Source organism: Propithecus coquereli, unplaced genomic scaffold (assembly GCF_000956105.1).
Source record: "Propithecus coquereli isolate 6110/MARCELLA unplaced genomic scaffold, Pcoq_1.0 Scaffold85, whole genome shotgun sequence".
NCBI lineage: Eukaryota > Metazoa > Chordata > Mammalia > Primates > Indriidae > Propithecus > Propithecus coquereli.
Genome location: NW_012154729.1, coordinates 1,801,016 through 1,818,889, shown reverse-complemented (window position 1 = coordinate 1,818,889; position 17,874 = coordinate 1,801,016). Strand labels below are relative to the sequence as shown.

General features: G+C 36.7%; 1 protein-coding gene across 3 annotated transcripts in view; it reads right to left on the bottom strand.

Annotated features, from left to right (window-relative positions):
• Positions 1–17,874, bottom strand: part of ANKS1B (ankyrin repeat and sterile alpha motif domain containing 1B) — a 1,021,409-nt gene that overhangs the window by 436,428 nt on the left and 567,107 nt on the right. The window lies entirely within an intron of this gene.

The window sequence follows — 17,874 nt, the reverse complement described above, 5'->3', positions numbered from 1 at the left end:
CTCCTGAAGCTTCACAAAAGGCCAACTATGCCCGCCAGGGACCTGCTTTGTCTAACAAGATTTCCAATGGCTGTAGCACCATCTCAACATCTGCATGGCCTGCTTCTCTCTACCCAGTGCACAGCTCCCAGGAGGTGCTGGAAGCCTGGTAGTGGGTCATTTCTGCAGCTTATTTTTACCACTCTCTCAGCCCAAACTGCCTTTACTTCAAACCTTTGTTGTGATATATCACTCACCCACCTGAATTCCCCCTTCACCTTTCCTTAAGCCTGTCTCAGATGCCTGTAAGTCGAAATTGTGGTAACTCTCAAACAGTAGCATTGGGGAAGAGTGAAACCTTACTGTCAGACTTGCTAATTGAGAATTTCGGAGAAATTCCACCGAGATTTGACTAATGCGGATTACCTTTGAACTACTTAGGAAGAAAGGTTTTCTGAGCCTTAAGGAGATCCATGATGGGGATGTGTGTGTGGAGGCGGGAGAGGAAATCTTTAAAATAAGGGAGCTGAACTATTTGCAAGTACCAACGCATTCCCTGAGTACAGTTAATGAACCAAACAGAAATATTATTTCATCATTTCTAAGATGCACATTTTTTTTCATTTTAACATCCCTGTAATTGGAATATGGCTTACAATTGATAGTTGTATAACCATTGCTGGCCAAACAGGGGAGGTAGATTGGCTCTGCTTAATTGCAAAGCTAATTTAAGAGCCTTAAGCTTTTAGTTCTTTCGTAGGTTTATAAGGAAATGCTTCATCACCATAGCTCTTGGTGACACAGAGCACAATATCGTGTGGAAAAACTTGGGCCTCAATGACTGAGTCAAAACTGCATCTACTCAGAAGATTCAGACTTGGACTCTGAGGAACTTTTAGAAAAATCTGAACCAATTTGTTTTGCTTATATTTTTCTATTTATGTATGCCTAACAATGATATATGATTTTTCAATAATCTGACCAAATGATTTTTAAACAATCTGTCTAAACAAGATGTCTAAATGAGTATATTAGATTTCTTTTTAACAACTATAAAATAAAAATTCTGGGTGATAACATAGCTCGTGTCATAGTCAAATTGATGTTTTTGTCTGATGAAGTTGATAGAAAAATTTAAGTGTACATGCGAAATAACTTATATGTACTTTTACATCAGATTAGCTTGGGTATAAATTCTGTTTTCAACAGTTAATACTACTGGGACCCTCGGTATGTTACTAGGTCTTAATGACAGAATAAAATTTGTAAAATGTGGCTAATAATTACTATTCTGCAAGTATTATTAAATTCTTCCTTTCATTTGGTAAGACTTTAATAAACATTTAGTTTATTTTTTTAATTAGAAAGTTATAACACATATTTCTTTTAAAAAATGTAGCTTTCCTGATTGATTTTGTAGTTTCAATACATAAAATAGCATGTATTTTACAAATGAGCTTTTCTGTCACTTAATTGAGTAGGAAAAAACTAACAGCCTAGAAAGTTTGATGGAGTTTGATGGAGTCAAAATTGTGATAGAGACCCGTGGGTTTCCACTTAAACTTGGAAATGTGGAATCTGACGAGACTCTGTGTTAACTCCTTATGAAGACATGGCTTGACACAACATCGTGCATCCCGGATTTCATAGCTGGACTTTTGTCATAGCATTTTTGTAATAGAATCTTTGTCTGTTCAGCCAAAGACTACATTTCCTAGCTTCCTTTGCAGCTGAATGTGGCCAGATGACTAAGTTCTGGTCAGTGGTATGTGAGGAAAAATGAGCTATGCAACTTTGGGTCACACCCTTAAAGTGAAGATGCAATCTTCTCCCCCTGCCTGTTGTTTGGAAAGCGGCTGGGATGGTGATAGCTGGAGACATTTTCTTCGGTCAGAGATGGAAGCTATGTGTTAAACGTGACAGAACAAGACAGAAATAACATGGGTCTAGATGATTTTGGAGACTCCATACTAGCCTGGGACCACTGACTCAGACTTTCATGTGAGAAAGAAGCAAACTTCCACCTTGTTTAAGCCGCTATTATTTGGGGTCTCTCTGTTACAGCCGTCAAAAAATTTATGTTAACCTCTCCACTTTCATAATTCTGTCCCTCTCATTATCTTCTTTCCCTAAACAAGGTTACTTAACTCTACTTTTGTGTGTGCGCATCTTACAAAAGGGCTTCTTTGATCTATATGCCTGAGTCTCTATTCTGAGAACTTGCTAAATTTTCTTGAAACCTAGTTGCCTTGGAATTGCGAGTCTTTTTCCCTGGTGAATGGAGCTCTGTCCTAAAGCTGCGCCCAATACCTATGGAAAATTTTTCTCAAAATCTGGTTCCCGTTCATTCTGACCACCTGGATGTTCTGTTATGCTTCCTATCTCCTCTTAAGATCCTGCTCTTCCTTAAGTTGGACCCAATGCTAAATAATAACCTTAGGTTGGCTTTTCCTGTCCCTGGCTATGTGATCTTTCTTGTTCATCATGTTCCACCAGGGAAGTCCAGAGACAGATTTTTCCATAGCCCCAGAAAATAGACCTGGCCCCTTGTCCCAATCTCTTCCTGCTGCGCTCTGAGCTCTTTAGCTGAAGATAACTGGAAGAAGCTTGCCAAAGCATACCAATATTTACACATTTTTGAGTGACTATTGTGTAAGTGGCCCTGTTTTAGGCATTATCTCCAAACCTTATAACAAGTCTAAAAAGCAGTTTTATTATTCCCGTTATGCAGTTGAGGAAACTGAGGCTCAAAATGGATAAATGTCTTGTCCAGTAGGTAACACATCTTCAATGAAACCCAATCTACATTCTTCCCACTATACATACTGTCCTCTAAGTGCAATGTTAAGACAAGGGTACAGAGATTAGGACTCACTGAAAAGAAGAAAAAGGAATCTTTGGTGATCATGTGCTAGCACAGTACACAGATTTCAGAGAGGTTAGGAGACTATCCAACACCCCTCTCTAGAGGCCATATTAACACCAGGATGCTGAGATTAAAGTTTCAAAGCTGCTCAGATAAAAAGATGCTCTCTTTCTAACTTTTGCTTTTGGGATTTTTTTAAAAAATCATTTTTCTCACCTTTCCCCCCCAGGATTCTTCTGTTTCCCTGTCCTTGACAGACATTTTTCCCTAAGTCCTCTGAATTATTATGGAGTAAAATGGCTTAATTTCCCTAGGTGTCTTTATTGAATTCTTTCACAGTGTTTTATGGAAAATATCTGATTACTAATTCATAGAACAGAATATTATGAGATTCTCTGCTAAGTGGCTGCCACGGTGCTATTCAGGTCCTGCAGCCTCTGGAAGCCCCATCTCTGACCCACTGCCTCAGGCTCAAAAATAGGGAGGCAAACTACCTTTCAGCTTCTTGCAGTTCATTACATCACCTCCTGAATGGCTCCCCAAAAGAAAATACTGCTCCCAGCCCTTTGCAAAACTCTTGAAAGATTAGAAAGCAAGGCATTTTAATATAGAAATTAAGATTTGAGGGGTTCTGGAATCAGACTAGGTTTGAATCTCATGGCTTCTGCTTAAATGACCTTAGGACAGTTTCTTAATCTCTCTGTCCCTTTTTTTTTTATTTCAGCATATTATAGGGGTACAGATGTTTAGGGTACGTATGTTGCCCTTGCTTTCATGGTCTATAAAGTGAGAGCATTAACTACCCCACAGAGTATTTATGGAGATTACATGATCTAATAGTGCCTGGCTCGTATTAAGTGCCACCCTAAAAGTTAACTATATTTCTTCTAATTGAGAAGTAGTAAGAGTCCTGTGAAACCTGGTGCAAAATATCACAGCATGTAAAAGGTCCTGTGAGGACCTGCACCTCCTAACCATTTTCTGACATATACATATAACACTTATAAACATGAAATCGCATGAAACTATGATGTTTAGCATGATTCCTCCAACTCAGCTGTGTTGACAAATAAAGCACACAATGTAGAAATGTCCCGAGTGATCAGATGATTCAGGGAAGAGGGGGGAATCCTCAACAGAGATCTGGTAGTTATAGTCAAAATGAGTCACTGATGAATAGACTCATTGTGGGTTAACATTCCACCCAGCTTGACTAAATTTTAGACACATATCTTCCTGACTATAGCTCCTGACAGCCCTTTCTTTAGAGCACTTACTTGACAACTTGCAGTTGTAAATTCCTTCCCTGTCCCCTTGAGATGTAAATCTTCTCCCAGCCTCTCACTGACTTTACAACCCAGAAATGTCTTTCCCAAGGACCTGGAAGCCATTCCTTTGAAATATAATCATCAAAAAAGGTAGTGTCCTGGCCGGGCGCGGTGGCTCACGCCTGTAATCCTAGCTCTCTGGGAGGCCGAGGCGGGCGGATTGTTTGAGCTCAGGAGTTCAAGACCAGCCTGAGCAAGAGCGAGACCCCGTCTCTACTAAAAATAGAAAGAAATTAATCGGACAACTAAAAATACATAGAAAAAATTAGCCGGGCATGGTGGTGCATGCCTGTAGTTCCAGCTACTCGGGAGGCTGAGGCAGAAGGATCGCTTGAGCCCAGGAGTTTGAAGTTGCTGTGAGCTAGGCTGACGCCACGGCACTCACTCTAGCCCGGGCAAAAGAGTGAGACTCTGTCTCAAAAAAAAAAAAAAAAAAGGTAGTGTCCTATCTCCCAGTCTCTGTGGATGGGTAGGAGACTAATTTCCATAAGTATCAACAAATAAATAAGATTTTCCTTCAGAATAAAGGAGTATGAAAGAAGAGACCTTGTAGGAAGTGACGGGTGTGGCTCAAATTCAAACAGAAGATCAATTGCAGTCATTACAGAGAAGCTATAGGAAATGTTCATCTCTTAGAGGTTAGTCAAGCCTTGAGAAGACTAGACAAAAGTCCAATTAAATACCAGGAAGTGCTCTATGTTCTGTTATATTATGGAAAGATCTCCGTTAATTTAATGTGGGTTAAAAAAACAAGACGAAGAATAGCATGTAGAGTATGCTACTATTTCTTAAATAGCTCACAAAGGAGGAATAAAGAGGGAAAAGAATATGTTTTCATGTTTGCTTGTATCTTGGAAAGATACACCTGACACTGTGGTCGCCATTGGGAGAAGAAATGTGTATCTGAGGTAACAGATATTATAGGGAAATTTTCTTCCCTGAATACTATGTAAACTTTTATACTTTCTTATTTGTGAATCATGAATCAAATATGTTATCTATTTTAAAAATCCAAAATCTTTCTGGAGAAATTTTCTCAGCATTAAACAAAAAGTCAAAAACAATGAATATTTTTAGTTTTCTTCAGTCTGGAATCTTAAAATTGAAAAGACATGCAACCAGTGAAGAAATTCAGCACATGAAGGTCACATGGGTTTATGAAAACCAGTGTTAGCACACAGGAATTGGGGTGAGCTCAGCATATGCCTATGCCTGGGGTATCACTGTACTACCACAAGATACAGCCAAGACTACACTGGATTCAGGAACACATGCCCAGATTAAATAAATACATCTTAAATTTGTATTAGAGATTCCAAGTCTAAGCACACTAAAACTCTCTTATTTGACATCTCATAATGTGAAACGTTCAATTTAATAATTTTCCAAATCTAGAAAATGGTTGCTGTTTATTTAAGATACGAACTGCTGTTGATCTCATGATTCGATCTTCCCAAATGAAACAGAAGCTCTATGTCTTTCTCTGATATACTTGCTGATATTTTTATAATAGCACTGCTAGTGGGTATAAAAACTTTTAACTCCAGAAATCCAAAGTCTGGAGTACTGACTCCCAGGAGTTAGAAAAAGTCTTTCTTAAATTGATAATTCTTCATTAATGCAGTCTTCGAAACTGCAAAACATATTCTTTGCTTCTATGCACTTTTCCTTCTTCAAATGGATATAGGTTTGTACACACACACATTTCTGTACACACACACACACATATGGGAGAAGTTGAAAATAAAATGTTTTAAAGAATATTTGCATTTTTCGTAGAAGAGGCCTCATAGTTTCCATCAGACATGCAAAGCAGTTGCTGACTCAGAAAGGGTTAAATATCACTGAATAATGAACGTCACCTGTCCAAGTCACTCCTTTCCCTTTTCCTACAGCTTCTACTTAAATCTAGGTTGTCAACTTCCCTTGGGTCCAGATGACCATGACAGCAGCATAGCTGGCCTGTCTGCCTTCATGTTTTCCACACTCTGCACTATCTGCTCAACCAGTCAGTTGTTAGCATAATCATTTTCGAAATAATGTACTGCCTACTTTATCAAATTACTTGAGCATTTGACTGTAGGTTGAACTACAGTAAATGCTCTTCAACAATTGTGATTGTGCTGTATTTGTGCAGTTGCGTGTGAGTACTTGGCCGTCTTAGTCTACTGTCCTGGAATTCCTCTTCGTTCCTGTATTTATTAGTGGGGAAAACTACCTTGTTCATTTTGTTCATAAACAAAAAATGTTTTAATATATAAAAATGAACTAGAAAATACGTTCACCACTTCAGGAAGAAAAGAATCCTAGTTTTTTTTTTTTTTTTTTTTAGAAACCTTCCAGAGGGAGGGTGAATGGTCCATGTGTGTATACAAAGCAATATTTTCTTGAGTTTATTGAGTTCTTATAAACTACATTCAATTGCCTAAAGAAAAAAAAAATGAAAACTGACTTCTAATTTAAACTAATAAAGAGTTTTCTGGAGAGGTGACAGAATAACTAACACACCTTTACGGTTTACACGTGCTTTCATATAAATGATCTCATTTAATTATGGCAAGTAGGACATTTATCATTATTCCCATCTTAAAGAATAAGGTAATGAAGGCTCGGAGTGATGAAGTAACTTGTCTAACTAAGGGCATGCAGCAAGGAACGGAAGGAACTGGGACTCTGGACTCACTTTCTGACACCATATTTCATAGTCTTTCACATATGGTGGGTGGTGCCCCAAACTTACTGTTACATGAAATTTTAGATAGTGCATGTAATTTTATTATTAAGTACCCCTCAAATTCTGGTACTAAAGTAATTGATACACAGAACAGGTTAAATAAAAAGGGCCATTTTTTGAAAGGGTAAGGAAAAATAGCTTCGATGTTTTAGAACCAATGTGTGTTTACATCATGGAGAAAGCTAGAATTCCCCAGTAGACAAGTCTTTACAGAAGCACTGCCTTATCACTGTATACCTGGTTATATATAAGTCCTAGATAGGATTCCCACCTTTCCCTGAATTCTAATGAAAGCATTGTTCCAAATCTGTATCTATAGCTTTTATAATATGACCCATGGGGAAAATTCCTTCTAGAGTTTAAAGTTAGAAAATAGTTTCTCTATATGTCTTTATGATACTGCCTTTATAATGACAGTTCTATAGCCCACTTTTGTCTTGATTGCCACAAGAATCTCAGAGTCAAGTTGTATCCTTAGTTGTAGGCATTTTCCTTAGTTTAGGTTTTCTGGAATACTTTCTTTCTTTTTTTCCCCCCTTTTTAATTTTTCTCTTTTAAACTATCTGGTTCATATCTTTTACTATTGTTTCAATGGCTTTTTATTTTACTGTAATTGTATCTTTTATTATAAGCCTTCTCAAGTCTATTTTGGAGATATGCAGAGTATACCTAGAGTACCACTCTAAGGGACATGAGCACTTACCCCATTGAAAAAAATAATGAGTAAAACAGGTGCAAATGGTTTATTGAAATGCTTGAGTAGCTCCCACAAAAGAAGTTTTTGTTGTAAGTGCACAGGGCAATAGAATTATGTTTTCTTTCCTTTATTCTTATATTAAAAGGCTTGGTGTCACTATCACAGCCATTTCATGTGTCAGCAGCAGTAGGTGATAGGTATTTGGTATTGTACATTATGCTTTCATTAAAATAAGCCTTAGTATTTTACTTACATTTCATGATTATGCACGTTTGGTATGATCAAGAGAGATAATGGTGGAATTTTCTAAGGAAATTCTTGGTTGATATAGAATTGTATCAGAAGTTGATACAAAAATCAATCTGTATATTGTCTAGGGTACATATCTTAAATATATAATTAAGTCACCTGCATCATTTTGATTATCATAGGAATCTAACACACATCACACACTGATACACACAGACAAGCATGCACTCGTCTTTTCTAAACAATGGCTATAGCAGAGAAAATCAGTTAGTATAGTCTTTGAGGGGTAACCCTGGGAAAATGCACTTTGTGGTATGATTAAGACTAAAAGAGGAAAAGAGAACCGGCTGAGAAGTTCAAAGGTGAACCAAAAAAGGCCTAAGAACTCTTTAGTACTGTCGATAAAAAAAAAAAAAATCCAGACTTAGGCAAGATGAGACTTAAAAAAACCATTACAATAGACAGAATGCTCCTCCCTTCAGATTTTCAAGCATCTCAAAATCAAACAGAAAAGGCTTTTCTTTTATATGGAGGGTTAAACAGGGCAAGCAGGAACTTAGAGGAGAAACCGAGTGAGAGGGTAGGGCTGAGTAGTCATCATGATCAGATGGTGTAACAGGAAATGCTTCTCTCTGTGATCAGCTGATGGGAAAGGAATTGTTAAGGGTGGACATTCTGCATTTTAGTACCTGCTCAGATTTAGGGCAAGCCAAAGTTAGGAGCCTGTGGGGAGGAGAGATGCCTGACTAAATCTTGGTCAAGCCAGATAAGTGGGAAGAAAAGGGCAAGTGCGAGCGTTCGGTCAGGATCTGCAACCTAATAGAAAGTATATGTCATCACAGTGCTAACTTCTTCTTTGTCATAAAACTTCTTATAAAAAGCATAGTGGAGTCAAGAAGCAGGCATAATATAGTATCAGAAATTCTGCATTTATTCCCATTTGCATCACAAATGCACACATGATCGCGGCTAGTCTCTAAGTCTCCTACAAGTCAGCATGAGGTTTACTAACGGAGCTGAGACGCTTGGGTGAAAGTCACTTTTGCATACAAATAAAAAGAACTGATCTATCTTATAGACATATATCACTTAGATTATGCATTTATTACATTAATATATTAAAAAAGCACTGTAACATGATGATCTGGCAACATTCCTAGAAGAACCTCGTTTGAAATACACATACTCGAGATTTACTGGTCATTTGTCCTTAAGAAATTAAGAAGTGGAAAGCTTTAATGGAGGACATTCTGCCAAAGTATAACTTCATGAAACAAAAGATAAAAGTATGAGTCACAGAATTATAGAGGTGGAAAAGATCTAGTCCTATCCTTTTATTTTCAAATGAGGAAGCTGAGGCTTATCATGAGGTGTTTTTTAAGTCACACAGTAAGTTAGTGCAGAGGTGGGAATAGCAATCAGGTCTCGGAGCTCCTTTCCTCCTCTAGGAGAATGAACTTCATGAATGCAATTTTTTTGCATAGGTTATTGACTTTACTGATTATCAAAATAAGGTAAAGCTATGACTTATTGTTAAATGAGAAGAACAAATTACAGAGAAATGTATTTCATAATCTTGAATTACAAATAACATCTATCTATCTATCACCTATTTTTCATGTATCAATCAGTATGTGACTGCATGAAATTGGAGAAAAAAGTGGAAGCATATGTTAGACAGTCACAGGAAGGGTAAGACAAAGGGATAAAAAAAATGAAACAAAATAGCATTTGATGAAACGGCATATGAAAATGAAGATTGTAAAGTTCTATCTATACAATTATTATTACAAAAATTGAATGTGCATATAGACAAGGACTAGGAGGTCAGTAGGATATAGAGAAGGACATGGCCAGAAGAAAATACCACTTTGATTGGGGTTGGGTTATGGATAATTTTTAAATTTATCTTAAAAGTTTTTGAAATAACAAAAAATAAAAACAAAACAAGTCAAATGAATCCCTTTTCTGAAACTACTGAAGGACACCTATTTTAACTGAAAATTGATAAAAAGAATTATGTATTTACAAACAGTATTCATTTAGCAAATATTTATCTAATTATCAGCATTAATAGCTATAAAATCTTATGTTTCACATGTAAATGTTTATATATATGTGTATGTATGTGTCTCTATATACATATTTTGTTTACCATTATATTTGTTTACTAAATTGGTATATACTTTTTTTATTGAATGGTTTAGACAATGAAAATAATAGTAATGTATACTCAGTTAAAAAGTGTAGAAAGTTTAGGAAAAGAGAAAACAGAAAATAAAACTGATAATCTTATCTAGAGATATACACTGTTAACCTTTTTGCATATATCCTTCCAGATATTTTTGCTTGTGTGTGTATTCCAAAATGGGATAACATTTTACTTTATTTTCTACTTTTTCACTTAGTAACGTATTATGGCTATATTTCCATGGTAATAAATATAGATGCAATGCCATTTTTAATTAGATATGTAATATTTTAACATAAGGAATTAGTATATTTTATAAATTTTTTTATTATTGGTCATTTGGTTTAATTCTATTTTTAAATGACCATAAACAATGCGGAAATGAACAACTTCATATATGTATTTTTTTTCTTTTGTCCAGTTGCTTCCTTAGGATATAGTCCTGTAAGTGATATTCAATTATAAAATATTTAATTTCCTAACTGCCTAGAAAGTTATACTTGAGTATCAAAAGTACCAGTGATAGGCCGGGCGCGGTGGCTTACACCTGTAATCCTAGCTCTCTGGGAGGCCGAGGCGGGTGAATTGTTTGAGCTCAGGAGTTCGAGACCAGCCTGAGCAAGAGGGAGACCCCGTCTCTACTAAAATTAGAAAGAAATTAATTGGACAACTAAAAATATATAGAAAAAATTAGCTGAGCATGGAGGCGCATGCCTGTAGTCCCAGCTACTCAGGAGGCTGAGGCAGGAGGATCGCTTGAACCCAGGAGTTTGAGGTTGCTGTGAGCTAGGATGACGCCACGGCACTCTAGCCCGGGCAACACAGTGAGACTCTGTCTCAAAAAAGAAAAAAAAAAAGTACCAGTGATGAAAATCCCGTTGTTATCAGGACAAAATATCAACCAGTATAAGCCATAAAGTTTTTCTCATGAGTAAGTGACATACATTTATCACTCAATTCATCATTATATTTTAGGAAAACAAATTAATATCTAAAAGCAATCATAATGAGCCATGACTTATGAAACTCTCCTTTCTGTCTTTCGAATTGCCCCTAATTATTTTTACCTCCTACTCTCTTGCCAGTATGAGGTTATTAATGGTGGATTTTGTGAAATGCACTGATATTTATATGAAAGTTATTCAATTAGTATATATATCTTTAAGAGAAGGGATCTTGCTCTGTTCCCCAGGTCAGAGTGCAGTGGTCTGATTATAGCTTTCTGTAACCTCCAACTCCTGGGCTCAAGCCATCTTCCTGCTTCAGCCTCCCAAGTAGCTGGGACTACAGGTGTGCGCCACCATGCCCCCCCTAATTTTTAAACATTTTTTGTAGAGATGGAGTCTTGCTATGTAGCTCAGGCTGGTCTCAAATTCCTGGCCTCAAGCAGTCCTCCCACCTCAGCCTCACGAAGTGCTGGAATTACATGCCTGAGCCACCACCATTGGCCCCAATTAATATTTTTTAAGCATCTACAAAGAAGACTTTTTGCAAGTATTTTCCAGCCTTATGATGAATGTGCAGGAGGTATATTCTACCAAATAAGCATCATCCCTAATCCCTATATGCAAGATACGTATATATATCAGAAAGAATGGATCTTTATTCATACTTTGGAAATGTTTTCTTTTAAGGGAATAATGGATGGAAGGGAAAAGAGAAGTCCAAGAAGGGAGATGTCATCTGTTAAGATCTACTATGTACTGGGAGTGTAATTAACCACTTTCTCATTAATTAGAGCTTCTCAATAATATTGAAGAAAGGCGATATTATTTATTACAGCTGTTTTCCCTATGAAGAACTAAGGTTCAGACTGATTGAATGATTTGCCCAAGGTGACACTGCTAGTAATTGTTAGAGTATTCAGAACTAGCTGACACATTTTCAACTTACAAAATAAGTTTTCAACAATTTGAGCTTCCCAGAGAGAGAATGTATTGTCTCTCGAAGTAGCAAACTTACCAGCATGGAAAGCATGTAAGCACATGTTAGTTGATGATGGTTGATCGCACATCAGAGATGTTATGAAAACTATTCCGGTACTAATGGGCGACTGCACTTACTCATCTCTCTACCTCTTGTTGAATTGAAAACAATGTACCATTTTTTAATTATTGCTACATCATGAGCAAATATTAGAACACAGAATAATATTCACTACTTTATGCTTAAAGGAAACCTGACTTCACATATGAACATTACTTCCAATTTTAAAACTAGAAAATCTCAGCCATATTTGAATGATCAAAATTTATATTATGCAAGTTATTTTAGTTTTTAAACACTATTTGGAATGTATGGTGCTAAATAAATTTTAGCATCTCTTATGCTAAAAACACAATTGTTTGGCTCATTAAAACAAGATCTCTTGATAAAGATTAGTTAACCCATGCTAGCCTAACAATTACTGAAATTCACATTTTTACATGCGTATTCTATGATTAAGAGATTCCTTAGATTTAATCTATCGAAAAAAATAAGTCACTCAGTGAAGTGTTATATAAAATAATAATAAAAATAAATCCTCTCCTGATTTAGATAAAATAGTGTGCTTGTGTGCTAATGTATTCTACTACCCACCTTCCCCAGTTGGTTCTATTAAAAATAGTACTGTAAAAAGAAATAAAAATCAAAAATAAAATATGCCTGTTGCAAAGCATTCTACAGAAGCTTTTATGTGCAATTTAACAGTTCATGGAAAAAAGAATATTGCTGAAGGCAAGGAAAATTCTTCCTCTGAAAATAAGTGAAACCTAGGTTGTCATTAGAGCTTGTGCATTCACTTTTGGGAGGCAGGATATATTTAGGGCTGTGACTCATTTACATACATGACCATGTGGCCTGTTCTTTGGGAAGGCTGAGAGGTTTTAGCTAACACCCTCCATACTGATGGGTAGGCTTTGCCAAGAGGGCATGGTTTGCTCTACAGGCAAACACCCCCTTGGTGCATGTCAGTGTGATTGGACCTAAAAGTAAGAAGCGATGAGCTAGCTTCTGTTGTTCTGCGTAGGCAGCATATTTTATTGAAAAGAGTATGGCCTTTAAGAAGAGAAAAATCTGGGTTTGAAGCTAGTTGACTTTGACGAGACACTTAATTTTTTGGAGCCTTTCTTCATCTATAAAATGGGTATAATAACACTTCACTGAACTGTTTTGAGAATCGAATGCAAAAATGTTCACAGTAGTAAACTGCACATCATCTGATACATAGTAAAAATGGAATACATTTTCGTTTCCCTCTTCTTTTTAATTTCTCTAATAGTAAATACATTTTTTTAATGCTTCCCTAGATTTTGAGGAATGATATTCCCACTTCAGCAGGGGGACAGCTATTAATTGTGACAGAATATCTCCTGGTGCGGATCCAGAGCTATGTGAGCAAACATCAGGGTCCTGGAAGCAACCAAGACCTCTCAAGGAGGAGCAATTTCTGGGGCTGTGAAGACATTTGTCATCCTACTCAGGAAGGGCCATGTGAGCTCTCCCTGTTTCTGCAGACCCAGGGAAAAGGTCGAGCTTAGATCAGCAGGCCAGAGAACATTTACTCTGCCTTAGTGAGTTCCTAAAGTCCTAGAAACTCCCTATGGAGGGTCTCTACTGCTATCAGGGGCTCTGAACGTGGGCCCTCAGACTGTAGAAGGAAGGGGAGCAAAAGCTTAGAATGCAGATGGTGGGATTAATGTTAGTTTCTGCTTTCAGAGCTATGTATTTTCCAGCAAATGACCTAAGAATTACACTTTATCTATCCAATATAGACAATTCACTCTATGATAAAATTCTTTATGAATTTTAATAGCTTTCATTTATAACTAAAATGTAGATGCAATTCCTATATTGACAAAAGCAGGTTTTTAAAAGATACAACTCTAGGATATTTCTCTTTGAGTACAATTTAACCTTAAGTATAAGAAAAAAAAACTCAGCCTTAAACAATGCATTATAACTAAACACTACTTTTATACTAATGTACTTGAGATCAATCTAATATAGTCTATATACCTGTGGTCTGTTTGGTGAAACATGAGATTGTTAAAAACCAGTTTAGAAACAGGAGAGTGTTTGTAAGATTACCTGCCACCCTTGTATATTGTAAAGTCTGAGGACTTGATTACTTTGCATGCTTGCTGTTGTGTGATGATAAGCACGTCCTGTGGAGCCGCTTACTGCCCCCATGTTGCTTAAGTGACCCTCAATCCCATCAAGGAAAACATCCACCTGACTCTTAGAATGTGTGAGAATGTGAAGCAGTTCTAGTGGACATGGTAAATTTCTTAACTTGAAAGCACTTCCTTGTGGTACAATGACAATGGTTAAGAAATAAAACTTCAGGCTGGACACTGTGGCTCATGCCTGTAATCTCAGCACTTTGGGAGGCCAAAGAGGGAACATCACTGGAGGCCAGGAGTTTAAGACCAGCCTGAGCAACATAGGAAGACCTCATCTCTACAAAAAATAAAAAAAAAAAATTAGCTGGGCGTGATGGCACACACCTGTAGTTTTAGTTACTTGGCAGGCTGAGGCAGGAGCATTGCATGAGCCCAGGAACTTCTGGCTGCAGTGAGCTATGATTGGGCCACTGCACTCCAGCCTGGGTGACAGAATGAGACACTGTCTCTCAAAAAAAAAAAAAAAAAAGAAATAAAACTGCAAAAATGATTTCACACGAAAGCAACTTAGAATATGAATCCAGTCGTTATACCTTAACTACGATCCTCAGTGATCAAAAAGAAAACCAAGATTTCCTACGTATCTTCCTGTGTGGCATCCACTCTAATTAGAAAGAAAAGTCATGCATACTTGCATAAGAAAGCAGGAGAATTTATATGTGTTAATCACCTGCTATGTTCTAGGCTATAAAGTTGAGCATTCCTAATCTGCAAATCCAAAATGCAAAATGCCCCAAAATACAAAACTTTTTGAGTGCCTACACGATGCTACAAGAAAATTTTACACCTGACCTCATGCAACAAGGTCACAGTCAAAGCCAGTCAAAAATTGTTTCATCCACAAAATTATTAAAAAATATTGTATAAAATTACCTTTAGGCTATGTGTAAAAGGTGTATATGAAACATGAATGAATTTGGTGTTTAGACTTGGGTCCCATCCCCAAGCTATTTCATCATGTATATGCAAATATTCCAAAAGCCAAAACAAATCTGAAATCTGAAAAACTTCTGGTCCCAAGCATTTGAAATCAGGGACACTCAACCTGCAGTAGTATGATGTAACATTTAGTGTTCCAACAGGCTTGAATGATGGTTATTAAAAATCTGAATTTATAGGTAAGGAAGTTGACATAAGAGAGGTCAGAAATTACAGAGCTGGGGTTTGAAACCAGGTCTATCTAATTTCAAAATCTGTTCCCTGAAAGAATTCTAAAAATGCAAACCTGGGAGAACATGATGATATAGAATATATTATCACATCACATATCCACCATCACCAAAGAATAGGGTGTCCTACATAACATGAGGTATTCAATAGAATTGAGTCCTATTGCCAACACTGACTTGTTTGGCATTTGAATCTTGATTTCAAGTGGGAAACCAGAAGTGGCGTTTGTGAAAATTATGTGTTAATGTGTTCGGAATGAGAGCCGAAGGGACTGACCTAAAATAAATTCAGTGAATTTTATTTAATTTTATTTTTGTCTTAGTCCTGGATAATTGAAGTTGCTGGAAAAGTTTCAAATTACTATATAATTGATGAGGAAATTAGAAGGAAAAAAAAAAGAGGAAACTGATTTCTATGAGTAAAACTAGTTAGATGATTCATATATATATGTGAAGATGACAGAGTTCCAAGTCTTTTCCTGGACCAAGAGAGTTCCAAATCTTTTCCTGGTCCAATAAATATTTAGTTTATAAAATACCTGACATTGCAAGTGTGTGGGTGGGGGGAGGGCAAACAAAAACACTGAAACAAAATGGGCAAGAGCATACAAAATGTAATGCTGATCCTTGATCCTTCAGCTCCATTAATTATGATTTTATTCTCCCAATCATCTTCTGAGGTTTTAAGCAACAAACCTCATAAATGCTCATAAAACTATATAGCTCTTTACAGCCAGGCATAGCCCTTGGGTTAGGGCTTTCCAAAGTGACTTTCTGGAGATGGACAACACATACTACGTGAAGCGTAGTGGCATTTCCTCTTGCTCATTCTAAATTTACCTCCCATTAATTTCTCCATTGTGCATCCCTTCCCCATTGTGAAGCAAAAAGAGAACATTCAGATTTCATCACAATAATTTTGAAGAGTTAAACCATTCATGTTCCATTTTTCTCTTTTCTTTGCCAGGGTACGCTGGAGTTCTATGCTCTCTTTTAGTAACTATTCTTCTCCGGTAGCGATTGACTGGTGAATTTGTTATGACCTGTATTACAATTGACACACCGCAATTCCAGGGAATACAGCAAATTTACCATTAAGATTGTGAGAATAGCTAATATGATAAGGCTTCTAAAGAAAAGGCTTATGTGTATTTATCTTAGTGTGACCACAGTGTTGAATGCAATGTCTCCCTCATGGGAGGACAAGGCGAGAGCTAAACTTTAATACATATCTACATGTGTCAGACTTCCACATCTATGCCATTTCACTGCTCTACAATGACCTTATATTAGTATCTCTATTTCTGTTAATTAGGGAAACCAAATTGCCTAAGATCAAGCAATGAGTGTATAGCAGAATTGAGATCTGAATTTATGTCTATTTGACTTTCTATTTCACTGTGTGATTTCCTGACCATACTCAGTACCCAAGATATCATTTGTGGAACGCCACCTTCCTGTGGTCATTTATTACCTCTTTAGTTCAATCCAGCCTTGGGGGGGAAAGGACTGTGACTCAGTAAAGCCGTAATTCACACCTGGCCTAATGGCTGATTGGAATGCTACATGTTATGGTCAATCACTTACTTAGTACATAATTAGTGTATAATTAAGAGGTAAAAATTAAGGCACATACAGAGCCAGTCTTTGTTAATAATGATTCTTTGGGGATTGAGTCTCCATTTCCATTTTCATTACCATTGTAGAAAAATAGTAAATAAAAGCAGTAGGCAGGATGGCTGACATATTTTTCAAATGTGTCAACTGAGAATGTCAAAATGAATAACCAGATTTTTTTTGTTTGGGGTGTGTATATGTGTTTGTCGTAAAAGCCACATACTTTTCAACTGCACCCGCTTTACACTGAAGTGGTCATTATACCGTAGGTCCAGCTGTGGGAGCTCTGGACAGATCTGGTGTCAAGTGTGAATAATACAAATGTCCCTGTATCCGCTACAGGACTCCAACAAAAAAAATGAGTAGACTTAGATCTGATATGAACTTCCACTTTGAGCTTTAGTTATAGGGAAGAAGATAACATAATACTTAGTAATGGTAATATATTAATGATTGCAAAACCAACCATTTGTGAGATACTCTGCTAGGCACTATGGGATACACAAAGATGATTAACACATAGTTCTTGCCAAACTGGAGCTTATAACTTAGCAGAAATTGTTAATCTCTTTGGTTAGATGAATTGGATGTTTCACTGAATGAGAAATAGTAGTGTATGAAGTCGTCCAATTCTATGACACTTTGAAGTGCTCAATACTGAGCTCTACAAAAGTTGAAACTTCATTAATATTAACTGGAATCATAAAATAACACATGAGATAAAAATCTCTCAATTTGCTAAATCAGTATTCTTATAATTGATATTATTTACAGGTCATTATTGTTAGAACTCAGAGTGAAAGGAAATAATTTGTAGCTACTGTTATTATGATAAAATATGAAATTATCTAAAGATCCCTATCATTTTTTGGCCATTT